At 42.7% G+C, this 19,770-nt stretch overlaps 1 long non-coding RNA gene across 1 annotated transcript in view; it reads right to left on the bottom strand.

Annotated features, from left to right (window-relative positions):
• LOC146870643 (uncharacterized) overlaps positions 1 to 19,770 on the bottom strand; it is a 77,664-nt gene that overhangs the window by 50,016 nt on the left and 7,878 nt on the right. The window lies entirely within an intron of this gene.

Below are 19,770 nucleotides of genomic sequence, written 5' to 3' on the forward strand. Positions count from 1 at the left end.
CCTGGCAATAATTATCCACTTAGAGTCTCAGGCAGGGTGCAGGTGTTTTGAGGAAATGGGTAAAAGTGAAAGCAGGTCGAAAATTTTGCTGAGTACATTCCTCTTTGAAAAATTATCTGCACCACTGCTGCCCGTATAAAAGATAGCTATAGTGTCGGCTCTGTAAAATAAGTGCCGGTACTGAGCACCGAAAACCACCGGCACAAATTAAGCACTGAATGTAGCCATTTCTGTTAGTGGTTGACATTAAGGGTGGAGCTCTCTCTGGCTTCCTCGTCTGTTAATCTTGAACCTGCTAGTGTCAGCCATCTATAAGACTTTGAGATGTGCTGGCAGCTGGATAATCCTTGATGACTTTTGAAACAGCAGCCTCAGTCTTTGCCTCCATCAGAAATCAACGTTTCACTTTTCAAAGATATTGGCGACCAGTCTGATTGTCACCCACTGCTATGTTCCTTTTCCTTTTACCTTCACGGCCCTTCAGTTGACTGGGCAAGACCCACCAGCGTTGTAAGCACAACCTCTGTACTTGGCCTGCGTTGCGGCACCTGACGCTGCAGTCATATCGGCCCACTTTACTCAGGTTTTGGTGAGTCAGGAGGGGATACATGCTTTGAAATAACCTATTGTGACTCTCAGCTGAGAGGAGATAGTCCCACGCCGGTTCAGGCCACAAGGAAATTCTGTTGGTTGGATTCACTCTTATATCATACAGTTCATCAAACAGTAAAAATATCTATCCTGGTGAATCAAACTGGCAGCAAGAAGAAATACTCACTTATGATCTGGGATATGTGCTGTTACCACACCATGCAAGGACACCTAAAATCCAGCCGGCAAAACAAATACATCACCTCAGTAGAACTCCTCATATGTAGAACAAACACATCCCAGCAAGTATCATCCCAAAAATGTCTCAAGCCAGAAACAAATTAAAGATAATTCCACAATGTACATGAGGTGTATCTTGATTTCCAGGCTGAACTATCCCCTGGCCCTTCTCCTTTTCACTTAAACACATGTGGGCCTCCCAGGTCCTACTCTTCCCATCCTGAACCCCCATAGCAGTTCCCATAACCCACTAACGTTCGACTCCCTTATCTAAGTTTAACTAAACATGTATGTCCCTCTCACTGCAAGCACTCACTCTGCCAGCCTCAGTTCCCCCCTTGCATCTATACCTCTCCCACCAAACTCTGTAAAGAAGTGTTTCATGTCGATGGAGGATGACATTTTCTGGAGTGCTGGACTGGCATGGTTCTTTCCAGAATGGAAACTGGATTAACAGCACACTAAAGAAAACCTTAGTTCCTCTGAAGGTAAAAATTGAGGAACAGAAAAACTTTCTGTGAATTCACGTAGACAAAACAGAACTGGACTGGAAAGTATGTAGCAGCAGAAAACGGGAGAAATTATAATCCTCTGGAGAAAGCAACAAGCATGATCGCGTGCTGTTGCAACGTACCACTGTGACCAAACAATATCCTTATATATGTGAGCCTGGAAGTAAACACACAAATAAATATCTTCTATAATGGATTGGTGAAAATCTAAGGTGACTTACAACATAAAGTTCTCTTTCCCAAAGATGTGAAAGTATGAGGAATTGGAGCCTCAAAACGTATAACAAGATGGCCGCCTGAAGGAATCAACAAGAATATTTACTGGGCGGCCTTGTCTTATAGAGCCTGCCAACAGAGATTTGCTGAGAATGGCAACATACTGAGGAGAGTCAATGGGTCTGAAAAAAGGAATAGCTGGAGTAGGTAAGGTTTCTGGCTGAAGCATGTGTACTGGGTTCGCAAGCCAGCTGGTAGTGACAGGGTAATTACTCAAGCCACAATGTGGACAACTGAACTGCAAGCAGGACTCGGAGTAGGTTTATCGATGTCATCCTACCCCCACATCAATACATAGTATTGTCTGCCACAGCTTTTGCAGCAAAATAGGAGGTGGTCACAGTCATTTTAAAAAGCCATTAAGACACTTGGGGGCACATGCATTAAGCTTTTTACTGGTCACAAACGGGCCAATTCGCAGAATCGGCCAGTTTGCGACCGGTAAAAAGCCATTTCAGATGCATTAACCCAAAATGCATTCGCAAAATAGGTAATCGCAATTTTTGCAATTATGTATTTTGCAAATGCATTTAGGAAATCACAACTTGCGATTCCCTAAATACAATGCAAGAATTATTTTCAAAATGGGACTTTGCATTAAGCAATCGCAAATTAACATCAACTTCAAGTTGATGTTAATTTGCAAATTCTTAGAAAAATGCACAAAATTGCATTTTTTTAAGTGCCAGGTGGCGCATACACGGGCATGTGTGTGCGCCACATCTGCACACTTACCTTTTTTGGGGGTGCATCAGGGGGGCCTTAGGCCCCCTGACACCCTTGCAGTAGCATTCGCAATTTGTGATTACCTATTTGGTAATCGCAATTTGCGAATGCTTTCCTATTCATTCCTATGGGCCTTTAGGGCTTTAGGAAAGCATTCCATAATAGCGAATAGCAATTTGCGATTCGCTATTAGGGAATGTGTAGGAAAGGCTATTTTTTTGTGAAACCTATATGCATATGGAATTGTAACTCCTAAATAGTGATTCCTTAAAAATGGTTAACAGAGAGGGAGACAAAAGGGGTAGCTACAGTCAGTGAAAGGAATTAAACTTCCAAAGACTAGATTACTCAGCTAAACAAGACCTCACCCAACGAACAAGTAATAAAAGTGGCTGAATTCTGCAGCTGAATTACTGGTGGTCTGGACTGGCAGATATGAAATAGCACATCCACAGACAGTCCATAAAAGCAAAGTACTCCATTGATTAGTTAAAAAAACTGAAGCTTAAACTTGGCATATTACAGTGCAAATGGAAAAAGTCTAACACCAAGAACAAAAATATCCACTCGTGCCAAAGCAGAGCATAACAATTGGCAATCAAAACAGCAAAGGCACTACATTATTCTACATTAACAACAAAGTAAAAAAGTCCCTCAAAAAATTAAAAAGGCTATCTTACTACTCCTTAACCTACCCATATTTTTTGACACTGTACATCCGTAGACACTGCTATGAAGATTTGAGTATATTGGTTTACGGTGAAATGCACTGTAAAGTATCTCCTCTTATCTCCGATAGACAAAGCTTAGTAAGAATCCCACCCTTCACCTCTGTTCTTCATACCCCATGTTGTGTTGTCTCACAAGGCTCCACTTTTGTTCATTCTCTATCACAACCCCTTACAGGACCTGATCAATCTCATATTATACAACTACATGAACAACATGCATATCATCCTGCAGAGAACTGCCGACGCTGGAGTTAACACACTTAAAGTATCTATATCTACTCTCTGGGCTTCAGTAAAATCTGCACTTCTCAGAGAACAAACATCAGCTAAGACCCATGCCCGAAGACGAGAGGAGAACCAGTCTGATCACTCATTCATGACACCAAAAACTTCCACATAAGCTCGCAGCGAGTACAGCACTCTACCAACTAGGAACTCTCCCACAGACGAACATGCCACACAATACGGTAAGGCACTTTGGTGCCTCACAAGGGAGTAGGAATGCCACATAAATGCTAGCAGTACTACTAGCAAGTTGGTCCGTCATCAATCTTTTTTCCTATTTTTCTGCCATTGCTTGCTCATTCACATCTTCCCTTTTCTAACTCACTCTTGCTCTGCCGCCTTTTCCCATCCTCTTGTCTCTCGCTCTCTACTTCTCTATCTACCACCTCAAATGCAAGGGTACTGATGAAGTGATGAGTGCAGCAGAGTGATCCCCAGGAGTTACTGATTTTGAGCCTGTAATGAAGTGTACTGTTCACAAGCCCAGGATAGAACCTGAGTGATCCATGCACACAGAAACTTGGGGGCAAGGTATAGATGTCTGACCTGGGCAGTCTTTGAGGACCTTGTCCAATGGTAAACTCACTTATGCTTACTACAGGAGTTCCATAGTGTCCCTTTTATAGGTTGGGATTGATTGAGGCTCCAGACCAGTCACTTTATGGCCTCTTTAATTATTGCTCTTCAAAGGCTAACATGGGTCAGTCAGTAAACTCTCACTTCTTACATAAGCAGTGATCTTAAGCCCACAAACTCTAAATACGACAGTACCAACTCAGTCATCCCATTCTTCCGAGGTTGTTAAACCCCCTAAAAATGTATTCTGTTGTAAATAGTTGGCTACAAGTGCTTTCCATTGGTTATTGTGAGGCACATTTGGATTTCACCTGGGATTTTTACATACAGATAGATGAAAACACATCCACATACTCCCTCTCGCATCTGTTTTGAATGTCTTAAAAAACATTGGTTAGTTTGAAAAATATTCTACCCAACAATACTCACTGCCCCTTAAGTGACCAAGCTACACCCCTGGAAACAAGGCGACATCTGTTATTGGACAGTAGTTTGACACAACAGAACTGTGAAATGAAACACTGTAAATTTGTTTATTCAAACAAATTATTGTAGTTTGCAACGAGGTACCTTTGGTGTTTGTTGTTGGTGTTGACACTAGGGTGACCAATCGTCCGTAAATTTCACTGACAGCTGTTATTTGGATCTCACGTCTGTTGTCCATGATGATCTCTTTATGGATGCCTTTTGTCCGTAATGTTGAGAGTTGCAGCGAGCTGCACTGTTCATCTGTAAGAAGCCTCACTGTTTTGCAGAATGACCTAATGGGGTCGCCTCGTACTCCTCTGTGCTCAAGACCTACCCCGGCCTAGCACAGACTGTTATGGACCCATTGTCATTCTTTATGCTGGCCGATTGTCATATACAAAATGACAATGGGCCAGTCTGGGCAGTAGCAGCATGTGGTGGGCCACCTCGGTCTAGGGCAGGGCATTCTGTTTTTGTCCAGGGGATTGTTCTGTCACACCAGGGGACAAGATGGGTGGGAGGGGGGCATTTTGAAATAGCTTGCATAGACAGGAGAGTTCTTTGTGCACGAGAATGTTTTTTAGGCGCTAATAAAAATGTAGGCTTAACTGTGGAGCTTAAGGTATCTGTTAGAGAGATCTGAACTTTGCCTAGTCTCAGTTTGACTCAAAGTAGTGCAGAGGGATAACGTGCATCTTGTATAGCCCAGGAGTAACATGCAAATCAACTAATTATTTTCATGTGAATAGCTCAGCAGGTAACACCTGCTGTCACATAATTCCTTTTGGTACCTGCCTTTGTTTTTCTACAATCTTTCATTATTCCAAGGTTGCTAAAATGTGTTCTTATGGATAATAATAATAAATACTTATTAGTAAAAGCAACCCCCACCAACATGTTATGTTTTCAATTCTGAGTTTCTATATTTCTCCTGGCCACGCACTCTTAAGATATAATACCTTTCATTATGGATGACATCTGAATCTTACACCTTGTAGCCCTCATTGTCTTAAGAAACATATACTATACATTGACTTACACACTTATAATAGTCATTGTCTCTGTATAATATGTGTGTGATGTAACGCACTCTGACACCCGGCCCTCCATACTTGGGATGAGTAGCACTATAAAAGAAATTGAACACCCATGAGAGACGGTCTATGTGAACTTGGCGGCAGCATTGGAGGGTGGCAGCAAGGCTGGACTGGCCATGCCAGGCATCGAGCATTTCCCCAGGAGGTTTCAAAGGGTGGGGTACCAGTTTTGTCAGTGGTGGACGGTTTTGTAGCAGTGCAGCAGTTTTAAAATCACTGCAAAGTTCCTTGTATATCCATCAGTTTTCAGGAAACAATAAAAGCGTCATGATAACTATGGTGATTAATATACCTGCTGAAGAGAGATGGAAGTTTTGTCTAGCGGCACTTTTGATTTATCTAAGGTGGTGCAGAGGGTTAATATGCTTGCTTCAAAGAATGTGGACCATGCATATCAAATAACTATTTTAGGTGAGGATCAATGGGTTACTGCTTTTGTCACAGAGATTCTTTTGTTACTGTGCAGTTCATTTGTTACATTCATAATGTAGCACAGTGAGCTGTGAACTGGCATCAAAGAGCTGCATGCAAACTGCATGGTACAAGTTGAAAAGTTATGTTTTCTTTCCAGTCTTTCATTATCCTGATGTTGCTAAAAACGGTTTGTGTGGGTAGAAATACATTCTTATGATTAAAGTCAACCCTAACCACAGTTTTATGTTCTGAATCCTGTGTTCGTGTTTTTTTAGACCAAGCACTCTTAAAAAGTGACTACCAGTATGGATTTCATGTAAATCCTACATATTTTAGTCTTCTTTGCCTTTTGTAACATTTTCTATGCACTGACTTACATATGTATGATTCGTTGTCTCTGTATCTGTGTGTGATGTAAAGTACACCAACACCATATACCGGTATGAGAAGAGCTATAAAACAAATGAAATACATGTGAGAGAGGGGCTAGCTGTGATTCCCTCCCCCTTCCCTACTTAATGGCGGCCGCTGCGAGGGAGCACGAGCAAGACCTCTGACCTCTTGGTCAGGGACCTGCTCTATCCCCCTGCAGCTCCGCTGGTAAGTGCCGCTGCCCGCTCTGTGCTGGGCTCTGTACTGTCAGGTGCTCGAGGCCCTGTATTGTTCCCGTTTTCTGCTTGGTTTTTGTCTTTAATCTTCTGCATTACACTGTAACAGTATTGTATTGGACTGTTCCCGTTTTTCCGTTTGCCCCCATATTTTTGTCTTGTTTTCCGGTTCCCTGCCCGTTCCACTTCCCGCCCATTTTCCTTCCCGCCGCTGCTGCCCCTGCGGCCCCTCCCCCTGCTGATTCCCCGCTCTCGCCTCCCAGCTGCGATTCCCTCTCCCCTTCCCTACTTAATGGCGGCCACTGCTTGGCCGCGCCACTGGCACCCCAAAGGCGCACCAGAGGCAAGCCCGTCTGCGCCTGTCTGCGACCAGCGCCAGGAACCCTGGATCTCTGACCCTCCTCCGCTACAACCCAGCTGCCCTCCTCGCACTCAACCCCCGGAGAAACACCGAACACCACCCATGGCCAATTCTCCTGCTGACACTGCCGACATTCCTTCACCATCCACAGCACTCCTTCCACCATCCGCACCCATGCCGGACGCCCGCACCAATGAAGCCCTAAAATACATCCTCCTCATCATGCACTCCCTGCACAGACACGCTGTAGAGATCTGGGACCTCCTCGACACCCTCTCACCAGATGTTACCTTCTTCACGGAAACCTGGACAAACGTCGCCTCTGCCCCCAATATAGCCATCGCCATCCCTGATAGCTAAAAGATCCAGAGGAAATACCGCCCCCACCGCCCAGGAGGAGGACTCGCCATCGCACACAAGAGCTCCCTCCGACTCTCCACCTCCAGGATGATGGACCCCCTCTCCAACACCGAACACCTCCACTTCAAGATCCAAACCAGCCCCAGAACCATGCTCTGCGGAACCCTCGCCTACAGACCAGCCGGGCCCCGTGCTCCTTTCACCACCGCCTTCGCTGACCTCATCATACCCCACGCCATTGCCTCCACGGACTGCATACTAATCAGAGACCTGAACTTCCACATTGATAACCGAAGCAACCCGGACTCCACCGCCCTCCTGGACAACCTCGACAACCTCAGACTGAAGTAGCTCATCACCACCGCGACCCACAGGGCCAGACACATCCTCGACCCCATATTCGCAGGAAAGACTAACATCCACTTTAGCCACACATCACAGCCCCTCTGGACAGACTACCACTTCATAGACTTCTCCTTCAGCACCACCACCGCACACAAGCCCGCCTGTGCCAAAGGAACTGGAGCAAGGTCACAGAAGAGGACCTCAACTCTACCCTCGCCCACGACCCCCCTCTGCCATGAATGACCCCAACTCTGCAGCCACGGAACTACACTGCTGGTTCTCCAGCTGCGCTGACAAGTTCGCTCCTTTCCGCTGCCCCGACAGACAACGTCCTCTGAAAGCTGCTTGGTTTACCACCGACATCCAAGAAGCCAGACGCTCCTGCAGACAGCTCGCGAAACCGTGGAGAAACAGCAAAACTACCGAAGACCAGTCCATCTACAAGCACGCCATGACAGAATACCACCAGCTCATAAGAACCACCAAGAGGACCTTCATAAGGAACAGAATCCGCACCAACGCCAGCAACTCAAAGGAACTCTTCAACATCATCCAGCAGTTCACCAAACCCCCCTGAGAAGCCACGGACATCACTCTGTCCCAGGAACTCTGCAACAAACTCGGCTCCTACTTCCACCTAAAGATCAAGGCACTCTACGACAACTTCAGCAAATAGACTCCAGAACCCCCCCCCCACCCCCCAGCAATGATAGCCAACCCACCATCACCACCTGGACACCGGTCACCACTGAAGAAACCAGCACGACCATGAACAGCACCCGCTCCGGAGCCCCCACAGACCCCTGCCCGCCTCAAATCTTCCACAGAGCCGCCATCGTGCCCGACCTACGCCACACCATCAACGCCACCTTCGAATCCGCCATCTTCCCTGATGACTGGAAGCGGGCTGAGATCAAGCCCCTCCTCTAGAAACCCTCGACTGACCCGACAGACCTGAAAAAATACCAGCCCATCTCTCTCCTTCCCTTCACAGCCAAAGTCACTGAGAAATTCAACACACAACTGACCAACTTCATTGAGGAGAACACCATACTCGAATCCTCCCAGTCCAGATTCCACAGCAACCACAGCACGAGACCGCCCTCCTTGCCGTCACCGATGACATCTGCATGCTGCTCGACCAGGGACACACCGCAGCCCTCATCCTGCTAGACCTCTCTGATGCCTTCAACACTGTCTCTCACCGCTCTCTTGGAACCAGACTCCACGACATTGGATCCACTCATTTCTCACCGGCAGAACCCAACGGATCAGACTCCCCCCCTTTCTCTCCGAACACACAGAGATCAACTGCAGAGTACCCCAAGGAGCATCGCCCAGCCCCACGCTCTTCAACATCTACATGGCCTGTAGTGTAGTTCCTATATCCCTGATAGGCCCCGCGCATTGGAATAACATACACTATAGATTTGACATAGGACTAAGGTCAGTATGTCTCTATCGAGTATATTAAACATAATTACTTGTGTGTGCCAGCTAACCCAAAGGTCACTAGAAACTTCTCGAATATATAAGAAGGGATTAGTCTCTGACAACCGCATAAACATGACAACTTTGTTTCCTTTTAGAATCGGAACAGTCTCAGAATCGTGGAAACAATAGATGACAGTTTCACTCAGTCAATCGTGCATGCTTCGTTTCTACGGAGTTGCACAGAAATAGAGAGACTGGCGTTTCAATAAAAGCGTTTATTGAACAGTCTTATTTCTCATGCAAGAGATATGAATTGCTACAATCGTAAGACAGACTGCAAAGTAGAATATGTACGAGGTTAGCAGTAAGATAAAATAATACTGCAATAACATGGTTTGTAGCTATGACATATATTAATCAAAATAGATACATAAATAACATAAGCTAAAATGTGATACTCATCTGATGCTTCTAAATTGTTCTACCCCAGTGTACCTAACCTAAGTGCAGTACGAGGTTTGAAGTAGGTGCCATTTCTAAAGTATAGGTAGCTATATTTTAGTTTAGCCAAGAGTTGCCAAATGTTTCTCTAAGTTCTAGTCAGCTCCATACCGTAGAATGAGAGAGGTTGGAATCTCTTTTCTGGACTCGATAGTCTAACCCCCCGCAAGGGAAGTCAGAGAGCACTGGAGCTGGATTCTCTGCAAGGAGGATGGCAGCGTCAGGTCAGTGCATCAGGCTGGACCTCGATCTCCCTCTGGAACTTGCTGTGGCGAACCGCGTAGTCTGGGTTGGATCGAATCCTCCGGGAACCGCAATTTGCCAAGGCAAGTGCTGGTATATTTATACCTTGAAGGTGTCTAGGAATGCCAGTATTGACGTAAAAGTCGGGCAGAGGAACGTCATGAATGAACCCCTAAGGAATAGATGTTCATGCATACTTAATGAGTTTTTGGAGAAATCAATATTCAAGCTGAGGGAAATTAATGAAGGCTTAAGGGTCTGGTTTTCCAAGAATTCGTTGTGATGTGGATGGGCGGATGTAGGTGGCCATGCCTGTATTTGGTTTGTACGGACAATGTCTAAATAAGGGCCGGATTTCTGTGTCCAAATAAGGGCAATGTGAATTGTATGGCATAAATCGGGAAACCTATATACGGAATCTAAGTCTGCACACAACACCCACTCCAGTTTCGTATGAACGACGTTACTAAATCCTAAACGTTCTAAACATAATCTTAAAACAGAGTATCGCATGGGTTTGCTAAAATAAGCTAAGAACATATCTAAAACATATGTCCTAAAAATACATTACAAAACCATTGCTATGCATAAAGTGTTGTACATATTAAAGGCAATGTTCCATTCTAAGCATAGGATCACATTGGAATACTAAATGAATGAACCAAAATATATACATGTGATAAAATGGCTCGTAAATACAGAAGAAAAAAGGGGCAGAAACCATTTCATATCAGGTTACACAAGTCAATTTGTTATTCATGACAAGGTTGCATACTGTCCCTGGAAGTGTTATCAAAGAATTATGTTCTCTATGAATAGTTCTACTATAAGCAGATTACTGTGCCAAAAAATGAAAAATAAAATTTTTAGGACGGGAAGAAAAAAAAAATAATATAATCAAAGAATAAGTTCCAAAGTCAGTATTACGTTTGAAAAAAAATGAAGGCCAAATTCAGAGTCTCTCCGGAACACTGTGTGCTTGAATCAAAAGTCAGTGTGTGGGGATGGAGAAAACATAAAATGTTCTAATCCTGTAGACAACAAGTCGTCTACCGTTATGGGTGGGAGTTGGAATACCTCGTGTGGAAAATCAACAGCACATAGATGCGAACTATCGCCTTCAGCATGGGAAGCATCAGCAATTTCCGGATTGGATGTTACCTGCGTGCCTGTTGTTTCCTCTCGTACCTCAGCAGTAGCATGTTGCGTCTGTGAGATCTCAATGAATGCCGCCATCAGTATTGGTAGCCGCTGGGGACAACACATAGCATGGGCCGTTATCAGGTCCAGCAGAGTATCAATATCCATAGGCATGACTGATGGGAGTGTCAGACAAATGTCCAGCACGCATTCTTCACCGCATAGTAGGCAGCGTAGAACAGGTAAGATGCAATCTTGCCAAATTGGTCTGAATGACAGAAACCAAGTGGTGTTTAATTCTCATAGACGAGGTAAACCCAGAATTTGGACGATGCGCTCACGACACTTCATCTCCAATAGAGTTCTTTCCATGGTGAACTGGGTGTCGCTGGTGATTTGGCTTGCCATATCGTAGCAATAGGAGCAAAAATAGTATCTCTGCAACCAGTGCTAAAAGGAGTGGCAGTCCGCCAAACAGAGAGTGCACGAAGTTTTGAAAAATTCCAAGGACTGCTTGAAAAGGTGCTAACAGTCCTGCACACACGTTCTTAAATACATGTACAATACCGCTATCAGACATGTTTAAGATACGACCTAACATTTCTGAGAAATGCACAGGGCAGTTTGTATACAAAAGGGTATGTATCTCCGCAGAAGTCCTTGCGACTTGGAGATCATAGGTTTCTTTGGCAGAGGTCAAAGGCACAGTTTTTTGTAAAAGAATGGCTTTCATTCTGCTTAGAGTATCAACTCGTATAGAAGAGATATGCAGTGAAGGCCATAAAGGCGACTCCCTGACTATGTCTATTTGGGGAAACAAGACTTGCATACAGCAAGTGACCCTGGATGTAACCGTTACTAAATATGGGATACCTGGCAGCATGCCACAGCAGCTGTGATCATTCAACATAATGTAACTCCCATTTGAAAGTTGACCAAACATTGGAGTAATCACTGCTGCTGGTGAACCGGGCAAGTGGCAGGATAAGTTTGTAGTGAAACCGTCACAGGCCCCATGTAATTTAATACCCTGACAAAGGAGAGAACCGCTTAGTGCGTGTTCACAGTTTTCACTACTAAGAAACACTTTACGTCCCCCACTCCAACATCTGTGTGTGTAAGGTAAATCCCAGGATGTCTTGATGTATTCTTTACCCAACCTTTCATATTTGCCTGCTGGTATATTATAACAGGCAGAGTAATCTTACCATGTATGATCCACTCAGTGGCTAGTTTTTCTGCCACTGTCAATGGTAATTTCTCCAGTTTTTCAATGCTCAGCACCGTATAGTCTGCTCCCCTTTGTGCCAATTTGATCTGTCTATCAGAGTGATTGAATTCTGCAAACAGTGACGTAGTATTGATTAAACGCCAAGGCACATAGCCAGAACGCAGGTTTTGAAGCGTCCAGCCTAATAGCATGATAGAACGCAGCTGTGACTGACCATGTTGCAACATGACCAAGTCTTGTTCCATGATGTCTATGACAGAGGATACAATGCTATCCAAAGAATATATGCTGGACGACAGAGTCGTTAACCCATTGTCTACTACTGAGAGAGATTTCTCTAAATTAATACAATCAATTTCTCGTATTTGTTCTGCAGTCTCTGCTTGGGTGACTGTGGTATTCCACATGAGGTGTTGCCAAGTAACATGCATCATGTATATGTCATATTGGAATCCCGGAGGTCATAGATTGTTGTGTGTAGGAATGTCTTGTGAATAATACCTCTAGCATTTAAGAATTGTTCCATTTCCTTTGACACCAGTTGAACACCATTGTCCGACAATATAGATTTCGGGAATCCTTCTCTAGCAAATAAGAGTTAAGCATTCAATCACCTTGGAAGTATTAATCATTGATAGAAAGAAAATCTCAGGCCACCTCGAGAACATATCAATAACAACCAAAATGTAAATTTGCGATCCTTTCTCATGTATAGGACCAACAATATCCAAAGCAATATCCTGCCATGGACCATTAGGACGTTTCCTCAAGACCATAGGTTGCACGTGAACACATTTATTTTTGTCACTCACTGCACAAGCAACACAGTCCCTAATGACCCGCTCTATCATATTGTCCATTCCAGGCCACCAATATGACATGCGAAGTCTCTCTTTACTTTTTGACAAACCTGAATGTGCCACATGCACCAGATCAATTAATTCCTTTCTAAGAATAGTAGGAGGAACCAATCTTGTTCCCCTAAACAGCAAATTATTGTCTACAGATAATTCATTACGTATTTTCCAAAAAGATCTTGTGCCTTCAGACCCCTCTCTACTAGACATCCATCCTTTCTTCAACAAAGATGTCACTTCACTCAATGTCACATCATCTTTCAATTCCTTCAACCACCTTTCTTCTGAAATAATATCATGATCTACTACACACACTATTTCATCTTCCTCACCGTCATCAGAACAGTCTACACGCTCACTAGTATTTGGAACCAAGCGTGAAAGGACATCCGCAATTCCATTATCAATACCAGGAATATATTTTATACCAAAATTGTATTCCTGTAATCCAATAATCCATCTAGTAATCCTTCCAGAAATAAGGTCTAACCCCTTTTTACTGAATATTTCAATCAAGGGTTTATGATCTGTATGAACTTCAAACTCAACACCCCACAAAAATTTCTTCAATTTCTTGACAGCCCAAGATACCGCTAGAGCTTCCCTTTCTACCACTGAATATCGTGTCTCAGGATCTCTGAGACCCCTTGACAAAAACAAAATTGTGCGCATGCCATCGGTCCCATGTTGCTTCAGAACTGCCCCAAGACCTTTTTCACTCGCATCAGTCACCAAAATGGATTTGCTTGCAGGGTTAAAACTTTTTAAAGAAGGAGCTTGACTAAGCTTCTTTTTAATGTCCATAAATTCATTCTCACATAAATCAGACCATACAAAATCTTCCCCTTTCCTCAATAATCGCCTCATATTTACAGTTGCCACAGCAAAGTCCATAACAAATTTTGCATAATATTCTATCATGCCTAGAAATTTCATCAATTCAGTTTTGTCAGAGGGAGAACACATCCTCTTAATAGTGTCAATCAAATCAGATTTGGGTTTCACTCCCTCCCCAGAAATATTATGTCCCAGATAATTGATGTTATTCGATCTAAACTCACACTTTTCCACCTTAACTGTAAGGTTATAGTTGCACAAATTCCTCAAAACGGATTTCAACCTAACATCATGTTCCATTTCATCTTTTGCAAACACCAATATATCGTCCTGGTAAACACATACCCCTGGTAAGCCTTTTAATACCCTTTCCATCACCCTTTGAAATACTGAAGAGGCAGACACCAATCCAAAAGGCATTCTTCTAAACCTATACGTCCCAAAGGGCGTGACAAAAGATGTGTAGTCCCGTGACGATTCGTCTAGCTCTATTTGGTGATATGCCGAAGTGAGATCTATGGTGCTAAAGACTTTAGCACCATCAAGTAAGGTCAACAATTCAGTTATGTTAGGCAATGGATACCTATCCACTACTACAGCTTTGTTAAGTTGTCTTAAATCAATGCATAAACGTAAATTACCATTGGGTTTGCGTGCTGCTACAACCGGAGCCAACCATTCCGATCCCTCTACTTCTTCGATTATTCCACCACTACTTAACTTTTGTATTTCCTTCTTCATGTCATCCTTAACAGATAATGGCACACTTCTCACTTTGCAACACACGGGAATTGCATCCCCTTTTAACTGAATTTTATGTTGATACCCCTTTAAACAGCCTAAAGTCTCCTTAAACACATTAGGAAACTCCATCTTTAATTTCTGAACATACTCCTCATTGGCATACTTATCCACTGATAGAATCCTATCCTTTAACTGTATGCATGGAATAGCGTTGGGGTCTAAATACACTCCTAAATCACCCTGGTGAATCCAGCTAATAATGCTATCTCCTCGCTTTGACACATAAACTTTTCCCGATACCATCCTGTCTTTATACTCAATCAATCCCACAAAATATCCATGAAGTTTTATCGGCTCTCCTCCATATGCCAAAGGAATGATATCTGGTTTCATTAATTTTATCTTTCCTTTGAGATTTGAGTTGTAAAATTCATTAGAGACAATGGTAATCTTTGCTCCAGAATCAAATAATACTCTTGTTTTTTCTCCCTCTACTACAATTTCATCATAGGGACAAGATTTAGTACCACCTTTATTGTCCACCTGTATCACTATCTGCCCACAAACATGACCCTCCGACTGTTCTAACTCCCTTTGGTATATCTCAACTTCTTTTACCTTAGGTTTATATTTTGTTTTGCATAACGCCGTGAAATGCCCCTTTAATTTACATTTGGAACAGGTTTGATTGAGCGCAGGACATTTCTTATCATTGGCTAAATGTCCCACTTTACCACATCTGTAACATTTTCTTTCAGACCACACTTTCTCAGGATTACTTTTTACATCACTATTAAAATTTTTCTGCTCTACTTTAACTGATTCCACTTTAGACCCTTTTTCAGAGTCCTTCTTAATAACAGCAACACACTTTAACGAATGTTCAATTCGCTTTGCAATCGTTAACACCTCATCCAATGTTGGATCATCTTTTAACCACAATTCCTCCCTAATCTTCTCAATAGCGCACCCAAACATAAACTGATCCCTTATACGTTCATCAGCTAAGTTGTCAAATTTGCATGATGACGCTAGTTTTCTTAGTTGAGTTATGTAATCCTCAATAGTTTCCTCAGCTGATTGCATCCTTTTTGCAAAATGGTATCTTTCTAAAATTGTGCTGACTTTAGGGAGATAATGTTTATCAAGTTTCTTAATGCATACTTCATAATCATTCAATCTCCCCGCTTCTGAATCTGAAAGTTCTGGTAAATGGTCAAATACATCCTGACCCTCAGAACCTAAGCAATGCAGAAGGAGAGAAGACTTTCTTTCTGCGCTCAACGATGGTCCACACACTCTGGCATACCTTTCAAAAACCACTTTCCATTTTTTCCACTTAATGGGAGGTGACCCAGGAGACGACAAAAAGAAAGGAGCGGCAGTAACATTCTGCATGCTTGCGTATTATAACTCTACTTAGTATGATAGATAATTCACAGTTGCAAGCAATTAACCATATTACTCTAAAGTCACACTTTCTAGAAACTCTTATATTATCAAGTATGTGATACGGTACAGTAATGTATATTAATCTCTCCAATTATTATTATGTTAAATTCACAATCCTACCAAAGAAAAACTGTTGGATTTATATGTACTGTAAGATTCCAAAGTCCCTTAGAATTTCATCACGAGCAAAATTAAATAAAAAAAAAGGAAAATGAACGATTTACTAATCACTTCCGTGTTGAAAGATCAATGTTCTTTCGCTTGCTTCAAACGAAAATAACACTCCATGAACCGTCCGTAGCTCGACGATGCACTCTGTGTCGTTGCTAGGATACAGTAACACAGTAACCAAGATGGCTACCACGCTCAACAGCGTGACGCGTGACGCGTGATGACACACACCAGAGCATTGAAAGAGCGGACGCTGAGAAAGTTCGACTCGTAGCAGAAGACTCGCGACGCTGAAATGTTGATTCTACTTCTCGACCACTACGAAGGAGTAGAACATGGAACAGGAAGACGATCCAAATTCGAGGTAGGCGGGTGCCACTACACCTTGGATACGAATGTTTATTTTTAAATATTTTCAAATGTCCTCACTAGCCGGGAACGATCAAAACGAGGAATTACACGGAATTTCCTTCACCACAATTTTCACAGTAGAAGGAGTTCAAGCCTGCATGGCATATTCAGGACACAGTCATTGGCAAAATACACGAGCAGAACAAATACGTTACGCACCACATGAATATCGATGTTCATGTACATCCACGATGTAAATACATGCCAAACAGCTTCCGTATAAAGTATGTAGATATTCCCTCGTTACTCGTCGTGATTTCCGATGTAGTGATAAGACAGAGATCACTTGAGAATCTCTTAGAGTTCCTTCGCGCTCACCGTTGCGAAGAATGACACACCGTTGCTATCAATGAAGAATCCGTTCGATCCCTTAGCAATCTCCGTTGTGAAGAATAAGACTGCACCTTTCTTTAATTGCAGGAACAATTTTAAATTGTCTTTAGCAGGAGTTCAAGAATTAAGTTCACCCTTATAAGTGATAAGTCCAGCAAAATTGTTGTTGAGATCTTCTCTCTACTTCTTCCCTTTCCTGTGGCGACTACGCCAGTGAAGTAATCTCCAAATCAGAAGAAACAGGTACTCAAATGGAAGTTGAAGTGAGTTTATTTCATGAAAGAAGATCCCATCCATCAGCCAGCATATCTTGTAACAACTGACTTCACAGAACATTCCTACACACAACAATCTATGACCTCAGGGATTCCAATATGACATATACATGATGCATGTTACTTGGCAACACCTCATGTGGAATACCACAGTGACCTTCGATGCTTCATTATAAGCAGCGTAGATACTAGCATATATGAAACATTTTTGTCGCGGTTTTCTTGGTCCTAGCAAGAATTCCCTAAGGTCTGCGCCTTCTTGAAGTAAAGTTAAGTGCTGTTTTATATCCTCTAGTGTAGCTTTCTGTAGCCAATCAAGGCAAAGTTTCCCTACACTGTAAGTTGTTACTACCCCCGGATGCTGTCTTTGGACATAACATGGGTCTGGCCTATGAAAGGTAAAACCTTGTGTTTTGTTCAGGAATCTATCTTGACAGTTGTATGTGTCTAAGGGCCAAAGCAACCATTTTTCCCATTCAGGATCTGATCTGTTATTATTCAAAACAGTATGTACGTCAACCTCCCCCTGTGTAGTGCTTTCACTTGTAGGTGCAGGTATAGACGGAGTGTTCATGTCTTTTATCTTGGCTATTCCAAGGCATGATGTTTGTTGGACAGTGTCGTTCAAAAACATAATTTGCTCAGGGATAATACAGCCTCTAAACAAAGCTTCTGTTCCCTGTACTTGCCAATCTTTAGTACCCCAGACAGTTTTTGTCTCAGTGCTTTCTTTCCAAAAGTCGTAACCCTGTCTAGACAGTTGGGCAATAAAGGCTGTAGAATAAATCTGTTTGGTATTCATTAACATATTTTTAATTCCTGTCTTGTTGACATTCTTAAAGTAAAATGTCTCTGCATTCGAGATATTAAACCCTGAAAAATATGGAAATTTCATTGCAAATGTTTTCGAGCTACCCTTTGGTGGCGTAGGACAATGTTCCCATTAGTTATACATAAATACATCTCTAGGTGTTGTAGATTTATGCAAGAAATGATGACCATAGTGGTTATAACAATACAGTTGTTCATAGTCCGATGAACCTTGTAAATATTCATTATTAATAAATGCAGTTGACATCTCTAGATCAGACATCATATTGTTAACAGTCTCGAAGTCCCAATCAACAGAAAAGGTACTGGAGGTAATAAAGTCACTTAATTAAATTTTAAATAAATGTGGAATCTTCAAAAGCTCCGATGGGTTAAAAATGTCATATTCGGTTTTGTCCCAAACTATACCATCAGGTATAGGAATCGCTGTGATGTTCACTGCTGACAAGTCTCTTGCTTCACGATGGGATGATTTGTGTGGCTGGAGAAGTAAGTTCACTCTTTTACTTGCTGTGTCCATTTGAATATATCTTTCATTAGTCAGCATACCCAGAGTTATTAACAGAGCTAACCAAAGTAGAAAGAATAATATTCCCAAAACAATCCATACTTCAATCCATGGCGAAACCAGATAAGTTTTTTCCAGTAGATGAAAAAAGTCTGTTGCTTGTTCTTTGAAAGTGCTTTGTACTGGCGTCGTTTCAGGCTCACTGGGATCCTCAGAAAACATATCAAAGTTCATGAAGTAGCCAGAAGCAGTTCTGTCAATGGTTGGAATTGCATCCGTATTTGATGAAATTGCTGGAACCAGTTGATCACTTGTTACTTCGTTGTAAACAGGTGTATCTGGACGAACTGTTATTTGGGTCTCAAGAGGTACAAGGTCCATAGCATTGTTGCTTAGTCCTCTATTTCTTACTGTCGAATCTTCGAAGGTGATGAGTCTCTCAGTTTGAACCTCTTGGATTGTAGCTAGAGGAGTGCGTCTGCTACATTGGTGGAGTCCTCTTGGCCTACTGTTCAGTATCGGCCACATAGTGTGGTTTGATCAGGTCGATGGACACAAATCTTTTCTCCTTTTTACCAGCAAGGGGCAGCAAAAGTACTGTTCTTGATCCGTGGATTGCTAGGACAGGTACTGGTTGTCTGTTGAAGGCCCAAATTCCTTCTTATCCGCAATCTTTTCTCTGACTAGATCCCCAAGCTTTGGGATCCAGACAGGCCTTGCTGGGATGGCTGGATTTTTCTCAGTGGTGGTTGGCTTTGGGACCACATTGCTTTGTTGCTTTCTTAGTTAATTTACGTCCTGTAAAACAGCCAAACAATCTTTGATATCAAATTGTTTGTTTTCCACCACTGTGCCTTTCCTATCTAAGTCCGGACCCAACCTTCTAGTCCCAAACAGGACCTCATATGGAGTGACACCCCCTAGAGAACTTCTTGGCAAGTTGTTTATTGCGCGCTGGACCCCATATAAATGTTTGACCCACCCATCACCCGAACCTAATACCCCAGCTGTTATAGACTGCTTTATGTCCCGGTTTTTTCTTTCCACAACAGAATTTCCCTCAGGATGGAATGGAGAAGAATACCGCAATGCTACGCCCAGACTGGCCATGGCTTCTTTGTAAGCCCTAGAGCTAAATGCAGGATCCTAGTCAGAATGTAGTGTGCCTATTGCGTATGTGCCGATAAAGACTCGCAAATCTTTTATAACAGT

Source organism: Triturus cristatus, chromosome 1_1 (assembly GCF_964204655.1).
Source record: "Triturus cristatus chromosome 1_1, aTriCri1.1, whole genome shotgun sequence".
NCBI classification, from domain to species: Eukaryota; Metazoa; Chordata; class Amphibia; order Caudata; family Salamandridae; genus Triturus; species Triturus cristatus.